This window comes from Dendrobium catenatum, unplaced genomic scaffold (assembly GCF_001605985.2).
Source record: "Dendrobium catenatum unplaced genomic scaffold, ASM160598v2 fragScaff_scaffold_1486, whole genome shotgun sequence".
In the NCBI taxonomy this organism is placed as follows: Eukaryota; Viridiplantae; Streptophyta; class Magnoliopsida; order Asparagales; family Orchidaceae; genus Dendrobium; species Dendrobium catenatum.
Genome location: NW_021319948.1, coordinates 3,432 through 9,549, shown reverse-complemented (window position 1 = coordinate 9,549; position 6,118 = coordinate 3,432). Strand labels below are relative to the sequence as shown.

At 36.5% G+C, this 6,118-nt stretch overlaps 1 long non-coding RNA gene across 1 annotated transcript; it reads right to left on the bottom strand.

The window, feature by feature from the left end:
* Window positions 1-51: 51 nt before the first annotated feature.
* LOC114581056 lies at window positions 52-5,202 on the bottom strand. Its single transcript, XR_003702860.1, has 3 exons — window positions 4,722-5,202; window positions 368-436; window positions 52-266 (listed from the first exon to the last, which is right to left on the bottom strand). It is a non-coding gene; the product is annotated as an uncharacterized LOC114581056 (long non-coding RNA).
* Window positions 5,203-6,118: the final 916 nt, after the last annotated feature.

Below are 6,118 nucleotides of genomic sequence, written 5' to 3'. Positions count from 1 at the left end.
ATCCAAGTTAATTTGTCAATTATTCAATTTACATATTTATTAGGGCTGAAATTAAAATAAAAAAATTATAGGAGAATTCATATACATAGTAGACAAAATTTTTCAAATTTATATATTTAACATATAAACTTCTTATTTATTCAGATAACACTTAAAGTTTTAAATATCAATAAAACCCAAACATCGTCTTGTTTATGTCTCATCATCTCGCATGTGTTCTCATGACGTCGATCATGTCATTGTTGTCACCTTCGCACGTTTTGGTCCTGTCACATTGGTCATATATTGTCATACATACATAGCTCACTAAGACAAAACAATGATAATAATGTCAACTCAGGGAAAGGAAAGTCTTGATGGAGCTCACTAGAACAAGGCATCGATGACTTTGACGTAGGAAGTAGCAATGGAGCTCGCTAGGGCAACACATCGATTGCTTAAGAAAAAAAGGAAGTCAAAGGAGATTGTTAGGGCAAGCTAAAAGAGATAAAAATGTGTTGGATTATGCAATTATTGAAATTTATATGTTAAATGAATAAATAAAAAAGTTTTGATTGTTATGCATATAAATCCTTGAAATTTGGTGCATCAACTCAATGAGATACAGACAACAAAAACAACAAAAAACTTTTATTCCTACCAACGGATCGACTATATGAATCCTTCTTTCATATTATATCCTATTAAGAATCAAATTCTCATTTAAATCTAATAAAAAAATCATTTTAATATTTTCTAACCAAGTATTTATAAGTCTACATCTACCTTTGTTAGCATAAGCTGAATCTAATATATCTACTCTTTTAACATGGTCATTAGAAGACCGACGTTTTATGCGACCAAGCCATCTAAGACATCTCCCTTTTTAGGCCTACCTCTACCTATTACTTCTCAGAAACTTCATGTTTCTGATTTTCAACCCCTTCTTGATGGTTGGAAAGCAAAAATGTTCTTATTTGTTGGTAGACTCCAATTTGTGAAATTCAGTATATAGAGAACTTTAATGCTTAAAGGATAAGAGATAATATTTAGAACTAAAATCATCACCTTCAATTTCTAGCTTTCTTTACAGGCTAATATTGCTTCAAATTTTGAAGATACAAACGGTATAACTCCTCTCTTTTACCAAAATTTCATTATAATGAACTAACGCTGATAGAAGAAATTTTTATAAAATTTATTTAACATTCAATGTATTATCATAATTTAGTCATTCAAAGAAATCTTGTGAGTTAATTTGTTTAAATTGAAATTTATAAATGCTGAAATGTGTCTTTATTAAAATTCTTTCAAAGAATTCACCTAGCTTGCATCCCTGTATATATTGATAGGTTAGAAGTTTTTCAAATATTTAGGGGATTACCGTTATGAATTTCAAAAGATAAATTTAAATAAAACATATTTAATACAATCAAATTAAAAGTCTAAAATAATTTTCACTAAATTGAGCCAATTAATACAATGGATTTAACTCTAAGACCTCCAAATGACCAAGCTTAATCTCATAATTGTAATATACAATAATCCTTTTAAAGAATACTAAAAAAATCAAGTAGGATATTTAATAAGTTCGAGTCAATCATATACAACTATATTCAAGTGAAGCTAGTCTCCGAAAATAGATGTTTATTTTCTTATTTAGGACCTTATCTTTAACCCTTTGGATAATATTGAGGCGGTTCATCCTAACTCCATTGCACAGGGAGTTATTTCTTTCAAGCCAAATAAACCAAAAAATAAGGGAAGGGATAATATTGCGAATGTGACCTTTAGTATCAACAAACCAAGTCATAAGTAAAACATTAAGGGGGAGATGCGCATTAAAAGTATTTAATTGAAATAGATCATCAAAGTAGACCCAAGTTCTGACAGCCACAGGACCAGAGACGAACACATGATGTATGTTTTCAATATGAAAACAACATTGGCATTTCGAAGCAAGAATGAAGCCCTTTTTAATGAGGTTGTCTTCCGTAGGAATCCGTTTATGAAGAAGTCTCCAAAGAAAAACGGAAACCGTGGAGGGGATGCTCTTGTGCCAAATGTTCGCAAAGATCTTATCCATGCTACCTTTACTTCTAAAAGAATGCCAAGCATTCTTAATATGAAACTCCCAATCATTAGAAAAATCACACAGAATAATATCTTTAGAATTAAAATTAATAGGCAAGTTAAGAATTCTCGAAATAACGCAATCCGGGATACAGTTAGATAATTTCTCAACATCCCAACCGTGATCTTTAAAGAAAAAATTAACTTTAACAGAATTAGAAGAAGTAGAGTTCAAAATGGATTCAATAGAGTCCTTACCAAGCCATTTATCTTGCCAGAAAAAGATGTTGCCATCACCAAGCCCACACGAAATAAAAGGCTCCATCTCCCATTTTATTTTACACAATCTTTTCCAAACTTTAGAGTCACCAATTTTAGTGGACACAACGGTGGGGTGATTAGCCACACAATATTTAGAAATCATAAATTTAGACCAAAGATTGTCTTTAGAGCGCAATTTAAACCAAAGTTTAAAAAGAAGGCATTAGCAATGTCAGAAAGGGACTTGCAACCAAGACCACCTTCGTCCAACACACCACAACATTTCTCCCAAGAAAACCACATAATTTTAGAAGAAGAGAGAGTACCCTTCCAAAAAAACTTATTAATAATCTTGTGAATCCTATTACAAACAGTTTGAATAGGAAACAAAGTCTGAAACACATAAACAAGTAAAGAACAAAACACACTTTTAATTAAAGTAATCCGACCATCAAAACTAAGAATATTAGAATCCCACGATAAAAGTTTGTTGTGAACAGAGGCAATAAGTTCATCAAATAAGAAGGTTTGTTTTGTACCTTTGAACAGGGGAACACCAAGATACTTGATAGGCAAATTCGTATGAGTAAAGCCAGTAGCATCTTTAATAGCACGAATATGATCATTGGGAATCCTTTTAGAGGTAATAAAAGAACATTTATTTTTACTAAAAGAGAGGCCACTAACTAACTCAAAATGATTGAAAAAAGCCATAATTTTCTGAATTTTATTAATAGTAGCATTAGTAAAAACAATAAAGTCATCAGCAAAACATAAATGGGATAAATAAGAGCCTCCCATACTTCTATAATTAAGGCATGGACTAAGTTCAAATAAATTGGAAATACCTCTAGAAAGAAATTTAGCCGCAATGATAAAGAGAGCAGGTGAAATAGGATCGCCCTGCCTTAAACCATGGGAGGAGTTGAAAAAGTTGTAGTTAGAACCATTCAAAATAATAGAAAAGTAAACATTTTCAACACAATTTTTAATAAGGTTAATAAAGGTAGTGTTAAAACGAAAAAGGTCAAGCATAAAGTAAATGAACTTCCAACTAATATTGTCATAAGCCTTGGCAATGTCAAGCTTCAAAATCATATTGCCCCCTCTAATCTTAACATCTAAATCTTGAGTTAATTCTTGAGCCAAAAGAATATTATCCGTAATAGCCCTACCTTTAACAAAGCCCATTTGAAAAGGAGAGACAATTTTAGGCAACAAAGAAGATAAATGATTCAAAATAATCTTAGAAATCAATTTATTAAAAAAAGTACAAAGACTAATAGGCCTAAAATCATTCCACGTTTGAATAGCAGTACATTTAGGAATAAGCACAAGAGAAGTGGACATAAAAAATTTAGGAATTGGAGTACTCGCAAAAAAATCTAAAGAAGCCGAAAAGATATCATTATAAATAATATGCCAACATTTTTGAAAGAAAAGAGTCGTGTAACCATTAGGACCCACAACAAAATCATTATTCATACAAAAAATAGTATCTTTAACTTCTTCAAAGGAGGGAGGAGAGGAAAGGAAAACGTTATCCTCATTAGAAATAAGTTTGGGAATAAAAGAATGATCCATGGCTTGAATAGGATTAAAAACTTTATTAAAATGGTTATTAAAATGATTAACAACAAGATTAGAAATCTCAGCAGTATCATTAGAAACCGAACCATCCTCTCTTTGAATGTTAGTAATACTATTCTTAGCCCTTTTTCTCTTAGTTTAAGCATGAAAGTACTTAGTGTTAATGTCACCTCAACCAAATACTTAGCAGCAGCTTTCTGCTTCCAAAAAATCTCTTCCTGATCTTGAAAGTTAAAAATACCAAATTTAGATTGATTAAGCAACGACAAATTAACATCAGAAGGATTAATTTAGCATAAGTTCTCATTAAAAGCCACACATTACTCAGCTTGCAGAATATTAGTGAAAATATTTCTAAAAATATTACGATTCCACCAATTGAGAACATGTTTCAATCTCCTAAGATTGAACCAAAGCCTTTTCATACCAACAAAGGAGTTGTCAGGATGAAGGGGAGCTTGCCAATTATCCTTAACAACCCCAAAGAAGGCGTTGTTAAGTAACCACATATTCTGAAACCTGAATTGAGAATAAACATTAATATGATTATTATTAATGTTAAGAAGCAAAGGAGAGTGATTCGACAAGTTTCTACTAAGATGCAGCACAGTAGTGGAACAAAAGGCATTAATCCCCGAATCATTGAAAAGAACCTGATCAATGCTTTGCGGGCAATTAAGAATTTATATTGGCCAACAGCACTTCGGGTTATGTTTTAGCTATAAAAATTCTTATTAAAGTAATTAAAAGATTAATTTTTTTAAGCGGCACATGGATGGAAATACAAATTAATAATTGAATTAAAAAATGGCAATTACCTGTACTCTCGCAGCGCTGAAGATCTCGGCGTTGACAAACCTTCTGATACGCCGCCAGTGATCATTATAAGGAGAGAAAGCGATGTCGAGGCCGCCGTAGGAGAAGCGGTCGGTGGTGGCGAAGAACGGGCGGCTGCAGAAGACGAAATCTTATGTTTTGATGATATCTGCGGCGGTTTCCGGCGAGGAGGCGATGATGGTCGGGATTTGGCCTAATTTGAGGTGGATGAGCGGGCCGTACTTATGAGAGAGGTTGCGGAGGGTGATGTGGGGGAGGTCGCCGAGGAGCTCATGGAGGTTTCCGATGAAGGGGAGTGGTGGTTGGCCCGGAGGAAGTCTCCGGCGAGGATTCAACGTCCTTTTCCTTCTTCTTAGATGAATAATGAAGAGGAGGAAGAGTATGAAGAGAATCCATAGGGGCGTCATACTTTGATGAGCTTGCAATGGCTAATATGCAAGATGAGATTTTATGTAAGGTTGGTGTGAGAATATTTCTATTCAGCGGTGGAGCTATGGAGAAATTATTCTTTGCGGTCACTGTATTATTTGGAGATAAATGAGAGCACGTAGGGGTGCAACCGAGTCAAGCCGACTCGCGAGCCGGCTCAGACTCGACTCGATAACAGGCTCGACGAGTCGAGCTTATCGAGCTTGCGAGTCGAGCTCGAACACGAGTTCGAGCTCAATAGCTAATCGAGCTCGAGTTCGAACATAAGTCGGACTCGACTCGTTGGCTCGACGAGCAGCTCAATGGCTGAGCTCGCGGGCGGGATTCGGGAAATCTAAATATCGCGGGTGGGAAATCCAAACAATGGTGGAGCACGGGCGGATCAACGGCTGACGAGCTCGGGATGACTGGTGGACATGACAGCGAGCTCAGGATGATGGATATCGACGGCGTAGCTTATTCAGAGCTTGTTGGATCTCGGGACGTCGGTTCTGGACGACGGACGAGCTAGGTACGACGGGCAGGCGCGACTGCAAGCTCAGGCGATGTATATCGATGGCATAGCTCTTCCAGAGCTCCTCAGATCTCGGGACATCAGTTCTTGACGGCAGACGAGGTCGGCACGACGGTAAGACACAACTGCAAGCTTAGGGTGATGGATATTGACGACAGAGTTCGTCTAGAGCTTGTTGGTTCTCGCCGTCTCGGGACGTCAGTTCTCTCGACAACGGATGCTACGAGTTCGGGAGACAATCTCAACGGCAGAGCTTGGATGACGACGAACGAGCTCGATGACGACAGACGCGATGAGGGCGGAACTCGGGTCTCAACTCTCAAGACGACGGATGTTAGGACGGGCTCGACAGCCGAGCTCGACGAGCCGCTCGATATGACAACGAGTCGACCTCGAGATCGACTCGAGTTCGAGCTCGAGCTCGAGCCCGGGTTT